The 26,631-nt window shown below is 38.3% G+C and overlaps 1 long non-coding RNA gene across 1 annotated transcript in view; it reads left to right on the forward strand.

Moving 5' to 3' along the window:
- LOC138848959 (uncharacterized) overlaps positions 1 to 16,285 on the forward strand; it is a 44,308-nt gene extending 28,023 nt beyond the window's left edge. Inside the window, exon 3 of the long non-coding RNA XR_011387202.1 lies at positions 13,904 to 16,285. This is a non-coding gene — a long non-coding RNA (uncharacterized lncRNA). The remainder of the gene's footprint in view (positions 1 to 13,903) is intronic.
- The last annotated feature ends 10,346 nt before the right edge of the window (positions 16,286 to 26,631 follow it).

Here is a 26,631-nt window from a genome sequence, read left to right on the forward strand (position 1 = left end):
CTTTCACCTAACATATATTTATTTCAAATGTAATCTGGTAGATTTATTTGTTAGTTTGTAATTTTAAATTATTTATATGCCTGTCTCTTTTAGTTTTCTATGTCTCATAGTCAGTACTATTTTATTTTGTCAGTGTATTCCTGGTAACTGTCAGAGTGCCTAGTTCATGACAGGTGAGAAATAATGTTATAACATGAGTGAATCAGTCAGTTAATCATAGGATCACAAGATGCCTTGATTTGAAATCTAATTTGGCCACTAAAAACACTTTTTTCTGCTGTGGGTACATTATTGCCTCTGGTTTTCTAAGCTTTCTTTCTTTGTTAATAATCTATATTACTGGATAATTTTCCAAAGTCAGTTGTAAGTTTCTGAGATTGTATTCTGAAAGCATCCATATAAAACTATGTAATTAGGGCAACTTTGTGATACCACTTTCAAAGACTTCTTAGGATTCTGTTATCTGGATAGAATAGTTTTTTCTAATGTAGTATTTGAGTGTTTTTGCTTCCTACTGTACTGGAACATTAGAATATAAAAAAATGCTCAGTGTTTCATCAAATTAAATAAACTTTTAAAAGAATTTTCCCAGGAAACTGCTGTCTGAATTATTTATAAACCATCACCAGTAAATAGTGTTTACTGATTTCACATGCACATAGCACATCTTGAGTATTATACTAATTAAACCAACTATGTATATCGAATTCATGTAACACATAGTGCTCTATTTTTATGATATTATTCAACCTTAGATCCAGCATTCCTCTTTCTTTGTTTATTTAGGATCCCATGCACTTTAGTTTTTTTTTTTTATTTTTATTTTTTTTTTATCTTTTATTTAATGAATATAAATTTCCAAAGTACGTCTCATGGGTTACAATGGCTTTCCCCCCCATACCGTCCCTCCCACCCACCACCCTCCCCTTTCCCACTCCCTCTCCCCTTCCATTCACATCAAGATTCATTTTCGATTATCTTAGTATACAGAAGATCAGCTTAGTATACCTTAAGTAAGGATTTCAACAGTTTGTTCCCACACAGAAACATAAAGTGAAAAATAATAGATGATTTTTTTTTAAATGATGATGAAATCAGATCAGACCTATTGTCATGTTTAATCCCAGTGAGAGTCAAGTTGGGAATTGATAGTTTCTTTTTTTTTTTTTTTTTAACAGAAGATCAGTTTAGTGTACATTAAGTAAAGATTTCAACAGTTTGCACCCCCATAGAAACACAAAGTGAAATATACTGTTTGAGTACTCGTTATAGCATTAAGCCTCAGTGTGCAGCACATTAAGGACAGAGATCCTACATGAGGAGTAAGTGCACAGTGACTCCTGTTGTTGACTTTACAAATTGACACTCCTGTTTATGGCATCAGTAATCTCCCTATGCACCAGTCATGAGTTTCCAAGGCTATGGAAGCCCCTTGAGTTCTCCGACTCTTATCTTGTTTAGACAAGGTCATAGTCAAAGTGGAGGTTCTCTCCTCCCTTCAGAGAAAGGCACCTCCCTCTTTGAAGACCTGTTCTTTCCACTGGGATCTCACTCACAGAGATCTTTTTGCCAGAGTGTCTTGGCTTTCCATGCCTGAAATACTCTCATGGGCTTTTCAGCCAGATCCGAGTGCCTTTAGGGCTGATTCTGAGGCCAGAGTGCTATTTAGGACATCCGCCATTCTATGAGTCTGCTGAGTATCTCACTTCCCATGTTGGATCACTCTCCCCTTTATTTATTCTATTGGTTAGTGTTAGCAGATACTAGACTTGTTTATGTGCTCCCTTTGACTCTTAGTCCTTTCATTATGATCAATTGTGAACTGAAATTGATCACTTGGACTAGTGAGATGGCATTGGCACATGCCACCTTGATGGGATTGAATTGGAATCCCCTAGTATGTTTCCAACTCTACCAATTGGGGCAAGTCAGCCCGAGCATGCCCCAAATTATACATCTCTTCCCTCTCTTATTCCCACTTTTATGTTTAACAGGGATCACATTTCAGTTAATTTTCAACACTTAAGAATAACTGTGTGATAATTACAGAATTAAACCAGTCATATTAAGTAGAACAGACAAAAAAAAAATACTATGAGGGATAATGTATTAAGTTGTCCATTAGCAGTCAGGGCTATGCTGATCAAGTCACCATTTCTCATAGTGTCCATTTCACTTCAGGAGGTTTCCTTTTTGGTGTTGAGTCAGTTGTCACCAATCAGGGAGAACATATGGTATTTGTCCCTTTGGGACTGGCTTACTTCACTCAGCATGATGTGTTCCAGATTCCTCCATTTTGTTGCAAATGACTGGATTTCGTTGTTTCTTACTGCGGTATAGTATTCTAAAGAATACATATCCCATAATTTCTTTATCCAGTCTACCATTGATGGGCATTTAGGTTGGTTCCAGGTCTTGGCTATTGTGAATTGTGCTGCAATAAACATTAGGGTGCAGACCGCTTTTTTCTTTATCAATTTAAACTCCTTTGGGTAAATTCCAAGGAGCCATGCACTTTAGTTTGAACATTACTTTTAGTCACTGTTCTTTCAACACTTAATTTTAAACTTACAATCCTTTTCTATATTGTTTTCTGAAAAGAAGCATAATATTGGAATTTTCTTCTTGGGTCTCCTGCTCTGTCCCTTCATGTCTGTGCCATAGCCAAATTTCATGTCAAAGTCTTGATCTTTTCTTTCTGTAGGTATATGAATATTTTAAGTTATCACCACACAAGACACAGGAATGCTATAGCTTTTGTGTTTTAAGAGGGTTAGAGGATGTGCCCCAAAATATGAGAAATTAATATGTTTATCATCAATAATAGTGAGCTTTTATGTTAGTTAATTGAGTCCAGCTATGTAGTGTTAATTTGGGGAAACTAATTTATCTGAGGTTTGGTTTCATTGTCTTTCAAATAATATAAAGATTGGAAATAATGTTTGTTGAGCATCTTGCACAACTAAAACATAGCAGGCAATAAAATGATTACTGAGAACAGAATCTAAAGCTCCAAAAAAAAAAAAGTGAAAAATAGTCTTGTTTGACATTGATATTTACATAGCATATATGCTGTCTCTCCATCATATTGTCCACAGCAGTGCTAATTTGTCCATTGAGTCTAGTTCTAGGTTTGGAATTAATTCATAAAGAATCATTGCCAGTTAACTCAGGAGGGGAAATGAGCTTCAACCATTTTCTATTCTTTATGTAGTACAGTTATTTCACTTTATGGAAGAGAGCAATGCTTCCCAGATAAGTTATGTAATTTTTCTAAGGCAACACATTTTGACATGATCAGAACCCAGCAGTTGAAGCCACAATTCTTACTTCAGTTCTCCTCTAACAACAAATTCTTTCTTGTTCATATTTTCTCTTAATCACTGGGGTAGAGATTCATTATCATTTTCCATGCTTTTTTGAACAAATAAATTAATCCATGATTTCTTAAACTAATATCTGTTGGTTTACATAAATGAGCCACACTGACCACTTTATACTCTGATTATATGTGTTTTTTTAAAAAAAGCATGGTGTTTGATTCAAACCTTATGTTCTCTTGGCTTTCAGAGAAAAAATAAATAAAAAGCCAGAAGGTCAGCAGATGTTGAAGGAGGTATAATCAAGGTAAATAATTAGATAACGAGGAAGTGGTTTCCTTAGCAAAGATTACTCTAAAAATTTTCCACATACCCTCCTTTGATTGTTGGACTTTTTTTTTTTCTGGTCTGGATAGTATGCTGTAAATTTTGAGTTGGAATCCACTGAAGCTGGCAACAGTTAAATTAATACTCCTTTTCACTGAAAACATGCTCTTGCTTGCTAACAACTACAAAATTAATTTGGTTTTACTTAGCCAAAGGCAAAACAGGATGAGAGAAGACAATGTGAAGTCTCTTTTTCACATCACTTATGCCTCCACCCCCACTGTTTTTTGTTTGTTTTAGTTACATTTTCAAACATTCCCTCATTTTCCCATGTTCTGTGTTCGCCTTGGAAAATCTTCTAATAGCACAGATGACAAACAGGAGTTCCAGGAGTGCTGACTCATCACAGCAGAAAGTCCAGTGGTTTGGCAAACACTGCCGCTTGCAACTGTTGAGACTGGCCCTTGGACAAATGAGTCCATGGCAGCAGATGTCACTGTTGGTCTATCTTAGCTTTGTGGAACTTCTTGACTTGTGTTTGCTCTTGGGTGTATGAGCTCAGGAATCCTAGATTTTAGGCAGTAGGTTCTTGTGGGATAGTCTCATGATGGCCTGTGGCACCAGCATAAGGACCAAGTTCTTATGCTTGGAACCCAATTTAATTATATAGAATATTTATTATTAACATTAGTGCTATTTTCATTTTTAAATTAAGATCTTTCTCATAATGTTCACTTTTTATAAAATATTCATTTATTTGAAAGGTAGAGTTATAGAAGGGGAGAGAGGAAAGGAGTGGGAGAGGGAGAAGGAGAGGGAGAGGGAGAGAAAAAGTTATTTTCTATTTGCTGTCTCACTGCAATGGCTGAGGCTATGCCAGGCTGAAGCCAAGAGCCAGGAGCTTTCCCAGTCTCCCACATGGGTGGCAGGGGCCCAGGCACTAGGGCCATCTTTCACTGTTCTCCCAGGCACATTAGCAGGAAACTGCTGGGTTGGGAGTAGACAAGCTGGGTCTCAAACTGGCACTCATATGAGATGCTGGCATTGCAGGCAGCAGCTTAACCTGCTCTTCACAACTCCAACCCCTTCACTTTTCTCTGTTCAATTTATTAACCCGTTGTCTTAGCTCCATCGCCTCCCTTTTGACTCTAACCTGATACTGGTGCTGTGATTTTTGCTAACTTCATACCTCAGATTTCCTTGGTAGTTTTTGAAGGCATTAGAGTGGGACATGAAGGTGTTGGGGGTAGGGAGTGGGAGAGGAGACAAGACTTTCTTCCTGTTTTTAAATGTGCACTATTCTTTTTGGCTTCAACCCCCAAATAGCAGTTCTCCTAAGCATCAGCTGTGGCCCCAGCTGTGGAGAAGACTCCAGCTTCCAACTCCTCTGACACATCCAGAGCCACCTTCCTCATATTCCCTCAGATGGACCACCAGCAGCCAGACCAAGTTCCTCAGAGCTGTAGCTCTGGGATCTATTCCTTCCCGCTCCTAGGTTCTGGTTATCCCCACCTCTTCCCTGTGTTCCCCTAATCTCAGGCATTGTAGTGGCTTTCTGAGTTATCTAAGTGTTCCGTTTTTACTTCTCTAGCCCTCTAACACTGGTAAAGCCATTTCCCTCTGGTTTCTGTTTTCATTGAATTGTCTAACAGACATACACATAGTTATATGTTTACGTTATGAAGAAGAGAAAGCAAGCAACAAATGCATTGCATTGCATTTCTCATTTATAGTTTAAATGCTTTTTTTTTGATTTAGGCTTTTGGCATGGAATATAATGATTTTGACTACTTGATATGCAATATACTGTGTGAAATGTATACATACCTCTGAATATAACCAAAGAAAAAATTGGTATTAACATTGATAGCAATTTTTCCTTAAACAAATATCTAATCCTTACCAGTGGGATTCTTGTTAGGTTTTGCAATGACTGAAATGACTGGCTGCCTACTTTCTGTCCCATACCCCATCCATATTCATGAGAGTAAACCAAGACCAGAACAGTGAGGGGAGTTACACAATGTCATGTAAGTGAACGGATGGAAACCTACAATAAAATTCAGTCATTTCTTTTGCTTCATGTTGCCTTTAGTTGCTCTTGATTTTACGCATATTCATGCAAAGATTTGTTAGCTTTTGGCAAGAAATTAGCATAAATAATGCAACAAATCCTTATATATTCTGGATATTAATCCTGTGTCAGATGCATAGTTTGCAAATATTTTCTCCCATTCTAGAAGTTACCTCTTCACTTTGTTGATTGTTTCCTTTTTCAGTACAAAGCTTCTTAGCTTGATATAATCCCATTTGTCTACTTTTCCTTTTATTGCCTGTTCTTCTGGTATCTTTTCAAGAAATCTTTGTCTATGCAATGTCTTGCATTGCTTCCTCTTTGTTTTCTTGTAGTACATTGATTGTTTCAAATCTTGGGTTTAGATCCTAGATCCATTTTTAGTTGATTTTTGTATTATGTGTAAGCTAGGGGTCGTCTTTCATACTTCTGCATGTGTGAGATCCAATACCATTTGTTGAAGAGACTGTCCTTTCTCTAAGGAGTGCTTTTAAAAAAGTTGTTTATCAAAAATGTGTTGGTTGTAGGTATGTGGATTACTTTCTGGGGCTTCTATTCTGTTCCATTGGACCACATGTCCATTCTTGTGCCAATACCAGGCTGTTTTGATTACAACATCTTTGTAATATATACTGAAATCCTGGTATTGTGATGCTTCCAGTTTTGTTTTTGTTGTTTAAGATTGATTTATCTATTCAGGGTCTCTTGTGTTCCCATATGAATTTTAAGGTCATTTTTTTTTTCTGAGACGAATATCATTGGTATTTTTATTGGGATCACATTGAATCTGCAAATTGTTTTGGGTGGTATGGACATCTTGATGATATTAATTCTTCCAGACCATAGACATGGAAGATTATTCCACATTTTTATATCTTCTTCTGTTTTTTCCTTTGTGTTGTATAATTTTCATGGCAGGCAAATACCACATTTTCTCTGACTTGCGGTAGCTAATATAGAGAGTACAACAAAAGCCTGTAATGTATATGAGTGAAATCAGTATCTTGAGATTTGATTACTGCTTATAGCCCTTGTCTATATTCCTGAGACAGTGGTCTTTCTATGATTTACTTGTTTAACTCTTTACTTAGTGGGGGAGTAAGCCAGTGATTATAAAGTAAATTAAAAATATGTTAAATTAAAAGGGAAAAAGAAAGGAAGGAGAAGGGATGGAGGGTGAGAGGGCAGTATCCTTATATTCTTAGAATAATATCCATTAATTACAGGAAATCTTTTCTTTTTATATTAATTTTTTAAAAGTATCCAATCCAAGGTTTCTATGAACTAATCGTCCTTATACTAACGTGCCATTCTGAGAACCTCAATCTAGAGGGAGTTGGAGAACTTGATGTCTTTCTATTTAAAGTCTATTATTTCTTCTTACTAATTCATTCACATTCAGTCAACTAACATTTATCAATATGTGGCATTTAATGAAATGGCATGGGTCAACATATTAATGTAATACATCTTAGAGATGTCAATATTTTCTACTTCCATTCATTGTAGTGCTTCTACAAAATGGGCTACACCGAATTTTCTTAGTTTCTGAATTATGTCCTGTTCAGTCACCTACCATCTTATTTCTGACCTTTCTCTTTTGAAGGAACTTCTGAATTCACTTTGTATTGACAAATCCAATAAACATTTTTCTGCTTTTGACTTGACCCACTCTCTGTGCCTGTTGTTACAGTTGACCAGTTCTTCCTTCCTGAAAATTCCCCATTTCTTCTGAGATACTTTTCTAATAAGTTGTCCTCTTTAATCTCCTACTGTTGTTTCCCACATTTCTTATGTAAGATCTCAAATATCAGCAATAATTAGAGCTGTCTTTCTGGTGGTGTGTTCTCACTATATTTTCTCTCCTACATGACCCTAGTTTAGCTCATCTTCTGGTCTTATGCCACTGTTTATGTTCTCACGACTCCCAAATCCCTATCTCCAGTCTGGGCTTCTCTGTGAGCTCCAAATTTTTGTGTACAGCTGCCTGCTGGAAAGTAACTTCTCTTATATAAGTCTTATACTGGCCCTCTTTGTGATCCATACCTCTGTATTCCACAATCTTCTCCCCCCAATTTAGAATGCTTCACTTATACCAATTTTTATAATATTTCAAATGTCTCAGCTTAAATGTCTTGATTGAAACAGCTATCTTAGTTCAAATGTTTCTTTGAGAAATATGGTTTGATACTCCTTTCCATTGTTCATCCTTTTCTTGTTCATATCTCCTTTTATTCATATCACAAACATATTACTTTCTTTGTTGTTTTACTTTTCTCCCTTACTAGATTTTTGTGCAAGTTGCCATAAATGGACACTAAATATCTTGGCTTTCTGTACTCATCTCCTTCTACTCTCTGTAACTGCTGCTCTTAATCAAGAGACAGAGTTTATTTCCTCTCCCATTGAATATGGGCTACACTTTTGGTTTGTTTTAACCAACAGAATGTGGCAAGAGAAAGGTTCTGCGAGCTTGCTACTTCCTTGTCATTACCTTTGGAACTTAGTTACTGTGCTTTAAAGAGATTTGTTAGACTTCTGAATGATTAGAGGCCATGTTCAGAGGTCCTGTGGAAGATGAGAAGCTCTCATGGACATTTCAGCCCTTGTTGAACTTCCTGTGATTGCAGCCCTGTGAATCACCTTGATTTTTTTTCTTTAAAGATTTGTTTTTATTTCTTTGAAAAATAAATAACAGAGTTATCTGTTATCTATAACAGAATTATAGAGAGAGGTAGAGACAGAGAGTGAGGTCTTCCATCTGCTGGTTCACTCCCCAGATGGCCACAACGGCTGGAGCTATGCCAATCTGAAGCCAGGAGCCAGGAGATTCTTCCTGGTCTCCCACATAGATGCAGGGGCCCAAGACCTTGGGCCATCTTCCAGTGCTATCCCAGGCCATTGCAGATAGCTGGATAAGAAGAGGAGCAGCCAGGACTAGAACTGGTGCCCATTTGTGATGCTGGCACCTCAGGCCAGGGCTTTAACCCATAGCGCCAGAATGCTGGCTCCAAATCACCTTATTGATTTTCCACATTGAAGAGAAGAATGGCTCCAGTGAGCCCAGTGAACCTACAAAATCTTTAGTGATAGAAACGTTTTTTTAGTTTTTAAATAATTAAGTTTTGGGGTGAATTGTTATACATCAATATGTAACCAGACAATTTTTTATAAAATATATTATTTGGGTTTCTGGTATGTTTCAATATCTGTACTAGGGGATGAGTATATGATGGTGAAGAAAATATTTCCCTTGTGATCCTTTCCCTTACTACAGTACCTACATGTAATAGCTATAAACAAACATTGTTGTTGGGATGAAAGAATAAATGAAGATCTAAAGATCTCTTTTAAACATAGTTTAAATAAATAAATACAACTAAATTTTTTGATGTTAGATACCTTTGGACCATGGATGGAGTATACACATATTTTAATACATATTTAATACACACATATTTAATACACATATTTTTATACACATATTTTTAATTACAAAGTTTCCAGTTTGTTGGAATATTGTGAACAAAATGAAGAGAATTATATTTAGAACAATCTATTCCAACTTATTTTATGATGTACTATTACTCATTATTAATTAATTTTAATTATGTTTATATTTTGGGTAATTTTGTGTATCTATTTTGTACTTCTCTGAGAGGGAAATTTTTCAAAACATTTACAAATGCCTATTAAAAGTTTCTCTTACGGAGCTAACTTCACTTTTCATTTCAGTTGAAAGAAACAGTGTTTGAGAACTCATTGCCTTTTCTTATAAACAACGTTAACACTGAAAGAGTAAAACTCCAAACATGGGGCTTCATGGATTACATACGTTACCCTTCTTAATCTACAATACTATTCCATGAGATATTTATTATTCCCATTACCATTGTATACAATGAAGATCCTAGGGATTAGATAGATTAAGGAAATGGCAGAGATAAGAGTCTAACCAAAATCTGAATGACCTCACAGGAGGGATACAGAATTCAAAGCTTAAAACAAGCAAACAAACAAACAAACTGGGGCCAGTATAGTAGCACAGTGGGTTAAGCCATGGCCTGCAGCATAGGCATCCCATGTGAGTGCCTATTTGAGTCCTGGCTGCCTGGCTGCTCCACCTCTGATGCAGTTCCCTGAAAATGTGCCTGGGAAGGCAGTGGAGGATAGTCCAAGTTTTTGGGAACCTGTGCCCACAAGTGATTTGGCCCCTGTACCCTCAAGGGAGACCTGGAGGAAGCTCCTGACTCCTGGCTTCTACCCGGCCTAGCCTGGTTCATTGTGGCTATTTGTGGGGTGACCCAACAGAAAGAAAATCGGTCTCTGTCTCTCCTTCTCTTGCTCTCTCTCTTAAAAAAAAACAACAAAACTCCAAAATCCTACATATTTTAAATATTGATAATTTTAAAAATACTTTCTTAATATATTTGTTTCAAATACAAAAATAATTTATTAAATTTGTTGAATTCTTCAGCTCCAAGTTATAAGAGATCAATTTTTTTTTTTTTTTTTTTGGACAGGCAGAGTGGACAGAGAGAGAGAGAGAGAGAGAGAGAGAAAGACCTTCCTTTTTTCCGTTGGTTCACCCCTCAATGGCTGCTGCGGCCGGCTCACCACACTGATCTGAAGCCAGGAGTCAGGTGCTTCCTCCTGGTCTCCATGCGGATGCAGGGCCCAAGCACTTGGGCCATCCTCCACTGCATTCCCAGGCCACAACAGAGAGCTGACCTGGAAAAGGGGCAACCGGGACAGAATCCGGCGCCCCGACCGGGACTAGAACCTGGTGTGCCGGCACCGCAGGCGGATGATTAACCTATTGAGCCGCGATGCTGACCAAGAGATCAAATTTTGAAGTAAACAACTTAAGCATATGGATTATGGTTTTGTAGGCTTAAATAATTTCTCTTTTCTTGCAGTTTCTGGATTCACTTGTATTCCCCGATATATTTAGTTTGTTATTGTAAGCCATGTGGCCATGTTCAGAGTGCAAGAGAAGTACATGCTCTTTGGGAAGATCATAGCTTAGTCACAAAGCATAACCACTAACTTAGGCAGGGTTCTCTAAAGATACAGAATTGATAGGATGTACACATACGTATATGAAAGAGAATTTATTATGTGGTTTTGCTCACATAATTGTGGAAGCTAAGTCCCGTGATGGGACATCTCAGGCTGGAGAGCCTGGGATGCTGATGGCTTGGCTCAGTCCAAGTCCAGTGGCCTCAGAACCTGAGAAGCCAACCCTGTGGATCTCACTTTAAGGCTGAAAATCCTGAGTACCAGTAGAGTGGTTGCTTCAGGTACAGCCCTGGTGTCCAAAAGACAGCAATTGATGTCTGAAAAAGGAGTCAAGCCTGTTGCATCTTTCCATTTAGAGTCTTCAGACCTCCAGTCTAGATTCACATACTAATCTAATATGGAAATAACCTCCCAGATACACCCAACATACTGCTTTCTCAGGTTTCTAAACATTCCTTCATCCAGTCTAGTTGATGCCATAAAGTTAATTCTCATTACCACTTGCTTCCTTGCTAAAGGGAGCCATAGAAAGTGAAAGGGCTGATTTATGGTCAGGTGGTATTGGTAGTTCTTAACTCTAGCCACTGAGCAGAATAATCTGGAGAAGTTTCAAAATTGTTGGATCCTGGAAAGTTTGATTTGATAAGTTTGTGTTCGAGCCTCACTCCATCTCCCTCCCTTTATCAAGCATTAATGCAAAGGGTTACTCTGCGTTGCTGAGGACACTTAGGAAAGTGAATACAGGATGGGGTTTTCCTATATAAATAGGAAAAATATTTATTCCCCCAAAAAGAGAGACTGTTAAAGACATTCAAGTTGCCTGAGATTTCCTAATTCCAATATATATTGGAATTATCTAAGAGCCTGGAAACGCCAATGTCAGCACTCACTGATGACGAGTCATAACAGAATCTCTGGGTCTAGGGAACAGCACCCACTAGAAATTAACCAAATTGGAATCTCAAGGGATTTGGTATCTCGTGTTGAGAAAATTTTTGAACAAAGATTGGCAAACTTTCAGATTGTAAACAATTTTGGCTTTGTGGGCCATCTGGTTTCTGTCACAGGTACTCAATTCTGTCATTGTAGTACAAAAGCAGCCATAGATAAGATACAAATGAGTGTAAATTAATTCCAGTATAATTTCATTTAAAAGCACTGAAGTTTGAAACTAGTTTGCTGATCCCTGGTCTAGAACAAACAAATCTTCATTGTATAGGTGAGGAAACTCAGATCTGCAAAGGTTTTGTGATCTACATGAGACCACACAGCTCAGTGGCAGAGCCAGCAGTACACCTAGATGCCCAGTACTCCTATTAATTTCTGTTTATGTCTGAATTGTGTTTGATTATCACATCTGATTACTGCTGAGAATTTTTCAAATTCTATTTTTAAAATAAAGCTACTTCCTAAATTTCATGTATCTATAGATGATCATAGCATCATTATCTGATACTGGATCTTACAAAAATAATTTTGTTCTTGAAAGCAGAACATTAAGAGTATCTATTACTACTTCTTTCTCAATTAAAAAAATTGTTCTGTGAAAGATACCCCCAAAACACATTTACATTGAATTTTTAAAGTAAATACTGGTTTTTCCTGGCCAGTATCTGTCCCATTTTTGCAATTACCATCCTAAATTTCAGGATAACACGATAACTAAGAAAATGGGAGAACAAGGAAGAGGACTAATTGGGAGGGTGTAGTTGATGTCTCATTGACTGAAAGAAGGAGGAGGCAGAGTTGCAGGATTGGGATGAAGATTCTATTTTTATAGAATCATTGAGTTTCTACTTCAATGTGGAATAGGAAGATATTGAAGTAGAGATTAGTAGACTTAATTTCCTTTAAGTTATAAGTAAAACTCTCTGGTATGTTTATGTGCATCTGAATCCATTGTTAGCAGTTCTTTTCTCTATATCAAAAGCTACAAACTCCAAATTCTGCTGAAATGAGCCAGGGAAGTTGGTCAGATTAGAGAGCTCAAACTGAACACCATGTCAAAGCACCTGCCCTTTTCATGGGAGCCATTTCTCAGCTTTGGATGTTGTCTTGCACAAATGTGGACCCGTTGTTGCATAACTGCATCATTAAATGAAGCTGGACATTTCTACTTTTAGGCTCACTCTTCTAATGTTGAAACATTGGCAACTATTTGAAAAAAAAAAGTCTAAAATGCTGTGTAAGTCTAACTAAACATGTTTCTGAGCTGGACCCAGTTTGCCACATCTGCGCAAAATAATCCACAACAGAATCAAGGGAGAGATGGGTGTAGAACCTGGGAGAGGAACTGTCTTTTCAAAGAAAGCATGTTCAAGGGAATTACCAAGAGTCAAAAAGAGATGGAGTATTAGGACAGGGAGTAGAGAAATAATGAGTCACTTCAAGTGTCAGGAGAGATTTGATTTCCTTCCATATATGTACTTGTTAAATACAGGAATGACTCTTAGTGGGATGTCAATGTATTTCATATTATATCTCTTCTCAGGTCTACGTCTTTATAGTGATTATTGGTAAAACAAAGAAAACATGGGCATATATAGATGATAGCAACTATAAAGAGCTGGGTGGTTTGTTGCTCAGGGCTTCATGGAGAAAAATTAAAGGAAAGAATGGGGTAGGTGGCTAGAATGGAGAAGAGATCTTGAGGTGTGAGGACTACTAGCCTGCAAGTACAATGGAATAGAGCTAGATGAGAATGGGGAGGAAATGAAGCTCAGGAGTGATATTCAATACTTAGAAGAGAAAGAGAAGCTGAGGTTAGTTGAAAGTGGAGATAAGCCAAGAATCAAGTCCTGGTGGAAAGGGAGGTGATTTGGCAGTTTTGGTCAAAGCAGAAGCCAAGGTGAGATCTGAACTGGGTGGCCAAGATCAGAGCCAGAACGCACAACGATTGAATTCAGAGCCAGAGACCTGAAGGCAGTTTGGAATGATGTGCAGAGGGGGCTATGCCAAGAATATGCACCCCCTGGTTTGGGAGTTTTCAAGTGGGAAAATCACTAAGTTTGTAGTTCATATTATGTAACATAGTATTTCTTAGGCCATTCTTTTTAGTCAATGTTGAATTAACAGTTAAACAAATTTAAAATCTGGAATTTTGTTTAAAAAATTGAAACACCCAAACATATTATCTTTCCAACAAATGTTTTTTAAACAGGTCTTCCAGCCAAGTTGCCTAAGAACAACAGTTGACTAGAACTGCACGTCTTCTTTCAAACACTGTCTACTGCAGAATGGAAACAGGAACCTCTGGGAGTATTTGTGAGTCATAAAACGTTGTAGGGAACTTTCCAAAGCCATTTTCTTGCTAGGATAGAGAGTTCTAATCTCATATTGGCAGGCACTGTTGGCTACAAGGTACATTGTTTACTTTGATTCCTTCTAAACTCTTCTGCATGATCTTGGATCATCAAGTTTTTGATATATTAGAGCAGAAAAATTGCATAATACAAGAAGATTGTAACCCTTTCTGCTCTTCTGTTAACAATGATAAAAATCATGATTGTAATCTTTGCTTCCTTCATCAGTACTTGTATTTCAGTAATTGTAATCCAGTTGTCTTTGAAGGAAGTCGCTTGGTTTACTCCCACACTTTTGAAAGCTTATAGAATGGGTAATTGAAGACATGTTTCACTCAATTAAACAAAGAAGTAAAAAATCACTTCCTAATGCTGACAGGGGAATTTCTGAGTATATATTGGGAGGGTTATTTAAACTATTTTAAATAATATCTGAATTGGTAAAATATATACATAATGGCAGATCTCACAAACACGTTTAATGTTAAGAATGGATCAAAAAGTAAGCCAGAAAAAAATGATACCGAGTCCTTTGTCCACAAATTCAGTCTAAATCTAAACTCTTTGATGTTTAATGGAGTGTGGATAATTTCCAAAACAATTTATTATTTACAGATTTTTCTGAATTTAATTTTTAAAATGAAGGTATACTTTGCTTAAAATATGAAAGTCTTCATTACATTCCAAACTGACTATTGTGCAATCATCACTGTTGTGTAATAACCACTCAAATCAATATATAGAACAATTTCATCTTTTTTTTTTTTTTTGACAGGCAGAGTGGACAGTGAGAGAGAGAGACAGAGAGAAAGGTCTTCCTTTGCCGTTGGTTCACCCTCCAATGGCTGCCACGGCCGGCGGGCTGTGGCCGGCGCACTGCGCTGATCCAATGGCAGGAGCCAGGTACTTATCCTGGTCTCCCATGGGGTGCAGGGCCCAAGCACTTGGGCCATCCTCCACTGCACTCCCGGGCCACAGCAGAGAGCTGTCCTGGAAGAGGGGCCACCGGGACAGAATCCGGTGCCCTGACCAGGACTAGAACCCGGTGTGCTGGCGCCGCAAGGTGGAAGATTAGCCTAGTGAGCCGCGGTGCCGGCAACAATTTCATCTTAAGATGTTTCCCTCACTCCCCTTCCTAGTTATTCTATCATCACTTTTCTCTAAATACCAGATACAACATAGGTTAGTTTAGCATGGTTTTGGCCTTCATATAAATGGAATCATACAGTATATACTCTTTTGGGTTTGGGTTCTTTGAGCCAATATATTTTCAAGTTTCAGTCATATTGTTAAGTGTGTTAGTTGTTCATTCCTTTTACTTATAATTTAGTAGTATTCCTTAGTGTGTGTGTGTATGTATATATATATATATATATATACCACATTATGTTCTTTTGATGAATATTAGTGTTGTTTCCAGCTTTGGCTATTATAATTAAAGGTGCTAGAATATCCTTGTAGTGTTTTTACATTACTGAGTAAATAGGAGTGAATTATTGCATCATAGTATTTTTGAAGAAATGGCTAGTTTTTCAGAGTATTTGTAGTACCCTTTTATGTTAAACAATTCAGTGGTATTGGGCCTGTTGACTAGGCTTGCAACCATTGCTACTATGTAATTATAAACATTTCACCACACCCAAAATAAACCATCAATAAACCATCCCCACTTCTTCCTACTCCCAAACTCTGAAAGTCTTGATTTAATTTTTGTCATATGGAAATGCCTATTCTGGACAGCTTGTGTAAATGGAGTAATAAAATCTTTGTCCTTTTCTAGGAGACCTCTTTCATTTAGCGTGACTTATGGTTGAATAATATTTTACGTGTGGATATACTACATCTTAAAAATTCACTTATCAGTTGATAGACATTTGGAATGTGTCTACTTTTTAGCTACTAAGAACAATTTTGAGAACATTAATGTATAAGTTTTTATGTAGTGTTGTTCTCCAATTCTCTTGAGTATATTTTTATGAATGAAATTTCCAATTACATAATAACCCTTGCTTGACTTTATGAGTAATTGGCATACTGTGTTAGAACTGAACCGTTTTATACTCTTACTAGCAATATATGAGATTTCTAATTTCTCAAATTTCTGGCTGACACATGTTACTTTCTTTTTAAGAAAAATAATTTGCTATCCATTGTGGTTTTGATTTGTATTTCCCTAATGACTTATGATACCTTTTGATGATTGTGATGAAACTAGGATAAAATGTTATTTTGTTCTTTTATGGCTAGTGTTTTGTATGTTTAGTCCAAGAAATATTTCCCTATCCCAAGATCAGGAAGATTTTTCACTTTTTGTTATAGAAAAATAATATTCTAGCTTTTTAATTCTTTTATTTCTATAAGGTGAACAAATTTCATATATTTCATATATACAGATTTAGGAGCATAGTGATACTTTGTACCTTCCCCTTACTCTGCTCATGTTCCCACCCTCCCTTTGCCTTCCTTTCATTAATTTTTTTTTAATTTTTACAATGATATGTTCTCAGTTTACTTTATAAACATAAGTTGAACCCTCCATTAACAAACAGTTCAATAAATAGAAAAAACAACACTGTTCATCAACAGAAGATACAATGCTGTAATAAATAATCAAACCTTAACATATCATTTCATTCACATATTTTTTTCTTTTTTAAATTTTTTAAATTTTTATTTATTTATTTTTTGACAGGCAGAGTTAGACAGTGAGAGAGAGAGACAGAGAAAAAGATCTTCCTTCCGTTGGTTCACCCCCCAAATGGCCACTATGACCGGCGCGCTGCACCGATCCAAAGCCAGGAGCCAGGTACTTCCTCCAGTTCTCCCATGCGAGTGCAGAGCCCAAGCACTTGGGCCATCCTCCACTGCCTTTTCTGGCCACAGCAGAGAGCTGGACTGGAAGAGGAGCAACCGGGACAGAATCCCGTTTCCCAGCCAGGACTAGAACCCCGGGGTGCCGGGGCCACAGGCAGAGGATTAGCCTAGTGAGCCGCGGTGCTTGTCTTCGTATACATTTTTTGTACTCTATTCGTTACCACAGATCAGGGAAAACATGGTATTTGTCTGTTCAGGGCCAGCTTATTTCAATAAGCATAGTGGTTTCCAGTTGCATCTATTTTATTGCAAAAGACAGGATTTCATTCTTTTTATGGCTGAATAGTACTCAACAGTGTACCACATTTTCTTTATCCAGTCATTGGTTGATAGGCATATGGGTTGATTCCATATCTTAGCTATTGTGAATTGAGGAGTGGTAAATATGGGGGTACAAATAACTTTCATATGCCAATTTCATTTTGTTTGATTAAATTCCCAGGAGTGGGATTGTTGGGTCATATGATGGATCTATTTTCAGATTTCTGAGGAATCTTCATACTGTCTTTCACAGAAATTGGACTAGTTTACATTTTGCACCAACAGTGGCTTAGAGTGTATATTTCCCCACATCCTCACCAACATTTATTGGTTTTTGATTTCTGTATGATTTTCATTCTAACTGGGACAAGTTGAAAATTCATTGTGTTTTTTTTATTTGTATTTCTCTGATGGCTAGTGATCTTGAGCATTTTTTCATGTGTCTGTTGGCCATTTGTATTTCATCCTTTGACAAATACCTGTCAAGTTCTTTGCCTGTTTTTGAACTGGATTGTTTGTTTTGTTGTTTTTGAGTTTCTTGAGCTCTTTATACATCCTGGATATCAATATTTTATCAGGTGCATAGTTTGCAAATATTTTCTTCCATTCTATTGGTTGCCTTTTTATTGAGTGTTTCTTTGCAGTGGAGAAGATTCTTAGATTGAAATAATCCCATTTCCCTATTTTTCTGGAATCTTTTCCAAGAAATCTTTGCCTAGGCCAATGTCTTGCAGAGTTTCCCTGATGTTTTCCTCTAGTAATTCAAAGGCATCAGGTAATATATTTAGATCCTAGATCCATTTTGAGTTGATTTTTTTATAAGGAATAAAGTAGTGGTCTTGTTTCATACTACTGCATGCCACCATCTAATTTCCTCAGTGCTATTTGTTGAAGAGATTCCCTTTCACCAGGGATTGATTTTAACTACTTTGTCAAACTTCAGTTGGTTTTAGATTTGTGGATTGATTTCTGGAGTTTCTATTCTTTTTTTGAAACTTTCTCTCTCTCTCTCTCTCTCTCTCTCTCTCTCTCTCTTTATTTGAAAGATAGAGTTAGACAGTGAGAGAGACAGACACAGAGAATGGTCTTCCTTCCGTTGGTTCACTCCCCAAATGGCCACTACGGCCAGAGCTACCCCGATCCAAAGCCAGGAGCCAGGTGCTTCTTCCTGGTCTCCCACGTGGGTACAGGTGCCCAAGCACTTGGGCCATCCTCCACTGGCCTTCCCGGGCCACAGCAGAGAGTTGGACTGGAAGAGGAGCAACCGAGACTAGAACCCAGCACCCATATGGGATGCCAGTGCCGCAGGCTGAGGATTAACCATGTGAGCCACGGCGCACACCCCTGGAGTTTCTATTCTGTTCCATCAGTATACATGCCCATTTTTGTGCCAGTACCAGGCTCTTTTGATTAAAACTGTCCTGTATTATGTCTTGAAATCTAGTATAGTGATGCCTTAAAGCTTTGTTTTTTGTTGTTTACAATTGTGTAGCTTTCCACTGTATTTTCTGTTTGGCATATTTAATTCCTCATTTCTGATATTTCAGTTTAATTTATCTTAAGTATCTCTCACTGAAAAAAATTTTATTCATGTCATATATGGACTTCTTTAACTCATGAATTTGCTTCTCCTTGCTTTTGAGCAATCTTATGATCATTCTTTTGAGTTTCTTTTCAGAAATTTCATCAGTTTCTTTGTCTTCACATTCTAATATTGAAGTGTTGTGTTGTTCTTTTGGTGGAGTCATATTGTGCCTTCCTTGTTCATGTTTCATATTTCCACAATAATGTTTAGGCATTTGTAGAACCACTTGTTGGTTTTCTCCTCCAATCACTTTTATCTTTGAAATATGCCTCTGTGGCTTAGTGGAGTGCCTGCTCCTACAGTAGACAGTCAGAGGCATGTGCTGGGTGGGACCAGAGAGCCCCAGTCGGTGCTTTGGTATGGTTCAAGAGTCCAGGGTGGGCATGATAGATCTTTTCTATTATCAGCAGGGACAGGGTATGATCACATCTGCTGGTGTCACCACTGCCCCACCTCCTCTCTGCCAAGGTGATCAATGCCTAAGGCTAGCCTGCAGTGGCTGCATATCCAACCCATGCATTCACAGAGAACCACTGAAGGACCCTCAGAGTAAGCATGGAATGCTATGCAGTGAGCCACCCTAGGTGCTCAGGGAATTCTGAGCCTCTGAGGTCAGACACAATGATTGCCCAGAGACAGAATTCCCACAGTCATAGCGCACAGGGCTCCCACATTCACAGGGAGCAGGGGGTCCACTCTCAGCCCCATGAGTCTGCTCTGTCTACAGAGAGAGCTGAGACAATCCCAGAGTCAGCTGCCAGTTGATATACGGTCTTGGAAGATTGAGTATAGGCACCAGTGATTCAGAGAGTAGAGAAATGCCTCACAGGCTTAAATCAGTGCTCCGCCCCTTGCCTACCCTCCAGGCCAGACTTAAAGTCAATGGGATTTTTCCCTCAGGTAAAATCCTCTAGTCACAAGTGTGTGAGGCACTTCATCCTGTACTTGCCTTTTAAAATGCACTTCCTGTCTGCTATTGGCTGGGAGCCCTCGTTGGGGGAATGGAAAGCAGACAATGTGCTCTCACTTTACAGATTTACGTGGGCATCCCCCACCCCCCGCCCCTGCCCTGTGTTAGCAATCCATACTGGGCTCAAAGTCTTTGTGATCTCTCTGGCAATATCAATGGGCTGCTGCAATCTCCTCTCATTTCTCTCTCTCTCTCTTTTTTTTTTTTTTTTTTTTGACAGGCAGAGTGGACAGTGAGAGAGAGACAGAGAGAAAGGTCTTCCTTTGCCGTTGGTTCACCCTCCAATGGCCGCCGCGGCCGGCGCGCTGCGGCCGGCGCACCGAGCTGATCCGATGGCAGGAGCCAGGAGCCAGGTGCTTTTCCTGGTCTCCCATGGGGTGCAGGGCCCAAGCACCTGGGCCATCCTCCACTGCACTCCCTGGCCACAGCAGAGGGCTGGCCTGGAAGAGGGGCAACCGGGACAGAATCCGGCGCCCCGACCGGGACTAGAACCCGGTGTGCCGGTGCTGCTAGGCGGAGGATTAGCCTAGTGAGCCGCGGCGCCGGCCCTCCTCTCATTTCTCTTTAAGATCTAGTCCGGCTTATTTAAATGTAATGTGAAATAAATATGAGATTTTTCTTTTTCTTTGTAAAGTATGGATATACAGTTGTTGCTGTATGTTTTTGAATAAATTATAATGTCATTCATTAAATTTTCTTGACACCTTTATTTATTTAAAAGGCAGAAATACAAAAGAAAAGGAAAAAGAAAGAGCAACAGAAGTAGAATCTTCCATCTTGTGCTTTATTCCCCAAATGGCCAAAATGGCTGAGGCCTGGCTGGGTCAAAGCCAGGAGCCAGGGGCTTCTTCCAGGTCTCCCAGGTGGGTGCAGGGACTCAAGTAGTTGGGTTATCTTTCCACTGCTTTCCCAGGAACATTAACAGGGAGCTGGATTGGAAGTGAAGCAGCTGAGATTTGAAGCAGTGGCTGTATGGGATGTTGGCACTGCAGTTGGAGGCTTAACCTTCCATACCACTGTGCTGGCCCACGTTGAAACCTTTTTCAAAAGCCAAATGATGATATAAGAGGGCTTTATAATGTTTATGGAAATATGGAAGTATTTGTCAACATCTTATGATAGTTGTAGCTTTGTCATAAACCTTAAAGTCAGGTAGTTCAGATTCTCAAGCTTATTCTTTTTTTAACACTGCTTTGACTTTTCTAGGTCATTTGCCTTTCCATATAAAGTTTAAAGGTTTATTTATTTGAAAGGCAAAGCATCAGGGAGAGAAGGAAAGAGAGAGAGCGTTTTCCCATTCGCTGATTCACTTCCCAAATGGCTGCCACAGCCAGGACTGGTCAGACTAAAACCACAAGCCAGGAACTCCATCCAGTTTTCTCACATGGGTGACAGGGTCCCAAGTTCTCAGACCATAATCCATTGCCTCTTCAGCTACATTAGCAGGAAGCTGGATTGAAAGCAGAGTACCTGGGACTCCAGCTGGCACTTCGATTTGGAATGGCTTAGCCTGTGATACCACAATGCTGGCTGTCCCATATAAATTTTCCAAACTGCTTGTGTTTTCCTCAGAAATACCTTGTAATATTTAATTGGAGGCACAAAATCTTTCTGTCAACTTGGGGATAAAGGAAATCTTACAAACTTGAGTCTTCTAATTTTAGAACACATTTATATTACACTCAGTCATCCCTTTTTATCTGTGGGGGACTGGTTTCAGGACCCCCTGCAGATAACAAAACCCACAGATACTTAATTCATTTATATAAACTGGCAGAGTGTTCGCATATATAGTATACACATTCTCCCATAGACTTTAACTCATAGTAATGATACTTATAATACCTAATATAATGTAAATGCAGTATAAATAATTGTTATATTGTTTAGGGAATAATGATAAGAAGCAAAATGCATGTGTTTTATATAATATTTTTTATGAATATTTTCAATCTATAGCTGGTCTTATCTACTTATGTAGAACCTAAGAAAGGGCTGACTGTATGTAGGATTTATTTAATTATTTCAAGTAATAATTTTTATTTTTTAGTAAAGAGCTTATACTTCTTTTGTTAGGTTTAGGCTTAACATACATAATTTTTTAAAACATTATCATTAATGGTATCTTGTTGGCCGCCGTCGTGGCTCAATAGGCTAATCCTCTGCCTGTGGAGCCGGCACCCTGGGTTCTAGTCCCGGTTGGGATGCCGGATTCTGTCCCAGTTGCTCCTCTTCCAGTCCAGCTCTCTGCTGTGGCCCGGGAAGGCAGTGGAGGATGGCCCAAGTGCTTGGGCCCTGCACCCCCACAGGGAGACCAGGAAGAAGCACCTGGCTCCTGGCTTTGGATCAGTGTGGTGTGCTGGCTGCAGCGCGCCGGCGGCAGCGGCCATTGGAGGGTAAACCAACGGTAAAGGAAGACCTTTCTCTCTGTCTCTCACTGTCCACTTTGCCTGTCAAAAAAAAAAAAATGGTATCGTGTCTTAGTCACAGTTTCTAATTATTTAAATATAGTTATTTTTGCATGTTGATCTTAGAGTCTGGGATCCTGGTAGTTCTATTATTTTTGGCAGATTTTTGTAGATTCTTTAGCGTTTCCTTCAAATACCATATGTTCTCTACAAATAATGTTGATTTTACTTTCTTTCCAATATTTTGACTATGTTTCTTTTTCTTGATTTTTTGGTATTGGCTAGGGCTTCATTTCTAATATACTTGTTCTCAATTTTAAGGTGACAGGTTTCAACATTTTAATGTGATATAGGGTATTATTTATTTCATAAATGTCTCTTGCAGTTGAGGTATTTCTATGTATGTAAATTTGCTGAGAATTTGAAATCATGACTGGATTTTGAATATTGTTAAATGTGTTTCCTTTTGGGTAATCAACTGAAGCTATTATATATTAATTTTTCTGTTGAATTACACTGATTCATTTTTAAATGGTACACTTTTTATATTCCTTGGATAAACACACATTTTTTCATTATAAATTATGTTTAAAATATTTCCTGTTTTGTATCTTGAGCTTTTTAGTGCCATGCTCATGAGAGCCATCTTTTAAAAAATTTTCTTGCAGTGACTTTATTTGGTAGATTTGCTGTCAGGGACATGTTGGTTTAATAAATTCAGAGGTGTTTTATCCTCTCTTTTCCCAAGATTATAAGATTGGTATTATTTTTTCCTTGAACATTTGATAGAATTCTCCAGTGAACTAACAGTCTAGAGCATTTGTGCATGAGAAGAAAGATTTTTCATTTTGTTACAAATTCCATTTCTTTTTCAGAGGCATAGTATGTTGGTTTCTAGGACTTCTATAACAAAGAAGCACAGTTTCTATAGCTTAATGGAATTTTTAAGAAAGACATTTATCTATTTAAAAGGCAGAGTTACAGAAAGAGAGAGGAAGAGAGAGAGAGAGAGCGAGAGAGAGAAATCTCTCATCTACTGGTTCAATCCCCAAGTGCTTGCAACAGTTGATATTGGGCCAGGCTGAATCCAGGAGCCTAGAACTCCATCCAAGTCTCCTATGTGGTTGGCAGGAACACAAACACTTGGGCCATCTTCTGTGGCTTTCCTGGGCATATTAGCAGGGAGCTAGATTGGAAGTGGATTTGGATATGGGATGTTGGCATTGCAGATGGTAGCTTGACCCACTGTGCCACAATGCCAGCCCCTGAATGGAATTTTATATTCTCAAAATGCTGGAAGCTACAAGTCCAAAAATAGCATGTTAGCAGGGTTAATTCCTTATGAGAACTCCCTCTGTTTACTTTCTCTCTCTCTCTCTCTCTCTCTCTCTCTCTCTCTCTGTGTGTGTATGTGTATGTTTTAAAGATTTGTTTTATTTATTTGAAAAGCAAAGTTAGAGGGAGAGAGAGATACAGAGAGAGAGACAGAGAGACAGAGAGACCTTCAATCCACTGGTTCACTCCCCAAATGGCCTCATAGCCCAGGCTAGGCCAGGGTGAAGCAAGGAGCCAAGAGCTTCTTCCAGATCTCCCAAGTGGGTGCAGGGGCCCAAGCACTTAAGCTACCTTCCGATGCTTTCCCAGGTGCATTATCAGGGAGCTGTATTGGAAGTGGAGCATCTAGGATAGGAACCATCTCTCATATGGGATGCCAGAACTACATGCGGGGCTTAACCTGCTGTTCTTTAATCCCAATCCCATACTTTCTGTGAGACTTTTTGCATTGAGTTTGATGTTTTTTTTTAATCTATAGATTTATGTCTTTCACATATTTTGGAGAATTCTTAGCCATACATAATCACTTTAAATACTCTTTCTCATGTTCTGTATTCTTTCTTTCTGTGATTTCCAAAGTACATATATTTTTCAGTATGCACTATTGTCCTATATATCTTGTTTACATGGTTTAGTTTTTTCATATTTTTTCTTTTTTTTTAACTTTAGTTTGGGTGATTTTGTTTCTTCAAGTTCACTTATCCTTTCTCCTTTCATATCCAATCTGCTGTTAGGTCACCAAATAATTTATTCATCTAATATTGTATATTTCAGTTCTACAATTTCTGTTTGGTTCTTTTTATAGTTTTGACATTTTTATTATAATTACTTGTATTTTCACTTAAATTGCTTACCTTTCCTACATAATCTCTAAATATTGTTATGACTTAACATTATTTTATAGTCTTCATCTGCTAATTATGACATCTGTGTCCTTTGAGGGTTGGCGTCTAATGATTATTTTCCTTTTAATTACAGGTCACATTTTTCTGGCTTTATGTATGTCTGAAAAGTTTTGATTGTATGACAGCATCATATCAAAGAACAGCTGAAATTAAAGTAGTAGCTGTTTTCGTTAAGAAACTGGCACACTACTTCTTTCAAAATGTAACGATAAAGGCCTGAGTCCGTGTGGGTCTGTATTTGTAATGGATCTGTAGTTTCTTATAACTAGCACTGGTAACTTCACCACTGGCTCCACATCTTTTGAAAGCAGGAGTAGGAATCTTCCTTCACTATGGCTCTGGAGGTCATCCTTCCTCTCAGCTTTCTCAACAGTAAGATACTTCTGTGGACTTTATAGACCTGCTGTTTTCATTCTGGATTATTGAGGAATTTTCTTTGTGTCCCAGCTCTGCCCCCAACTTTCCACATCTTGACCTCTCACCCTCCTGCCCTGACCTTCTGGTTTTTACAGCTTTGCTTTTGGGAAAGGCTTTGTACACCTCAACAGAATTTCTTTCAATTCTCTTGCCTTGTCTCTAGCCTTTGATGGGCTGCTGCCATTGCACTTCCTATGTGGTTTGGAAAACCTCTATCCTTTTTCTTCCCCTGATTTAGCCTTCACTGTTTTTTTTTTTTTTTTTTTTTTTTTTTGCCTTGCAGTAAGTGAAGGTTTGATGTGCCTCAGGGAGAATTTTTTTTTTTTTTTTTTGGCTTTCCTTCACATTTTGAAGGGATGAAATTGCCACAGACTTGGTGGTCAAGCAAGCCCAAGCATTTCAAAAGGATTTTTTTCAAATCTGCCCTGCTTTGGCCTTTGCTTTACTATTGAGAGGCACTCACTGAAAGTCATATGGGAAACAATTGGTGTGAGAGTTGAATTACTCTTTTACTGCGCAATTCAGGCCTCTTAAAATTGTGTTACAATGTTAGGAGTTCTTCCTTATTCCTATTAACTATTGATTAGTTCCTCCTTGTGGTATGCTTCCAACGACCATTTAATTTTGCTTTCTCTCTCTCTCTCTCTCTCTCTCTCTCTTTTTCTCCCCCTTCCTCCCTGCTTTCCTCCCTCTCTCCCTCCCTCTCTCCTTCCCTCATGGCTGTCATGAATTTTTTTTTAACTTATCATTTTGTAAATCTTGATATTCTTTATTTTGGCTGGGGTAAAAGTTATAATCTCTTTTGACTATATTTTAACTGGAATGGAAATACCATTATTTATAGATTTTTGATTATTTTTGTTCAAAATGACATTTTATTTATTTTGGAGCCATATCAAAAGCTAAGGAAAATCAGTACAACAATGAAAAATGTGTTTCACACTAAGTGATACTTCTGAGTTTGAGCATTTTTTCCCTGTTTTACTTATTTATTTCTAAATGTTTATTGTCATCTACTTGAAAGGCAGAGTTACAGGAGAAAGAGAGAGAGAGAGAATCTTTCATCTGCTGATCTACCTCTGCAAGCCTGCAACAGCGAGGGCTGGGCTAGCCTGAATACAGTAGCCCAGAATTCTATCTGGATCTCTATGTTGGTGGCAGGGACCCATGTACTTCAGTCATCATCTGCTGTCTTCCCAGGTACATGGACAGGAAGCTGGATCAGAAGTAGAATAGCCAGAACTTGAACCAGCACTCTGATATGGGTTCTAGTCCTTAGGCCTTGCAAAAAGCAACTTAATCAATTGCAACATAATGTTTACCCCAACTTATTTCTTTTTGCTTTGAGATATGCATATATTATGTAATGATTATATGATTTAGTTAATTAAAGTATTTATCACTTGACTTATTTTGGTAGTAACATATAAGATCTTCTGTCTTAGTAAATTTCAATTATATGTTGTTTTCTGTAGTCATTGCTGTACAGTATATAAAGGACTAGTTCATCATGTCTAACTGAAACTTTATTATTGAACATCTCTTTATTCCTCTAATCCATGGAAGTGAGTTAGACTCTGTTTCTTTTCTTTTTTTTTCTTTTTTTTGACAGGCAGAGTGGATAGTGAGAGAGAGAGACAGAGAGAAAGGTCTTCCTTTTTGCCATTGGTTCACCCTCCAATGGCTGCCACGGCTGACGCGCTGCGGCCGGCGCACTGCGCTGATCCGAAGCCAGGAGCCAGGTGCTTCTCCTGGTCTACCATGGGTGCAGGGCCCAAGCACTTGGGCCATCCTCCACTGCCTTCCTGGGCCACAGTAGAGAGCTGGCCTA

The sequence above is a fragment of the Oryctolagus cuniculus genome, chromosome 3 (assembly GCF_964237555.1).
Source record: "Oryctolagus cuniculus chromosome 3, mOryCun1.1, whole genome shotgun sequence".
Lineage (NCBI taxonomy): Eukaryota > Metazoa > Chordata > Mammalia > Lagomorpha > Leporidae > Oryctolagus > Oryctolagus cuniculus.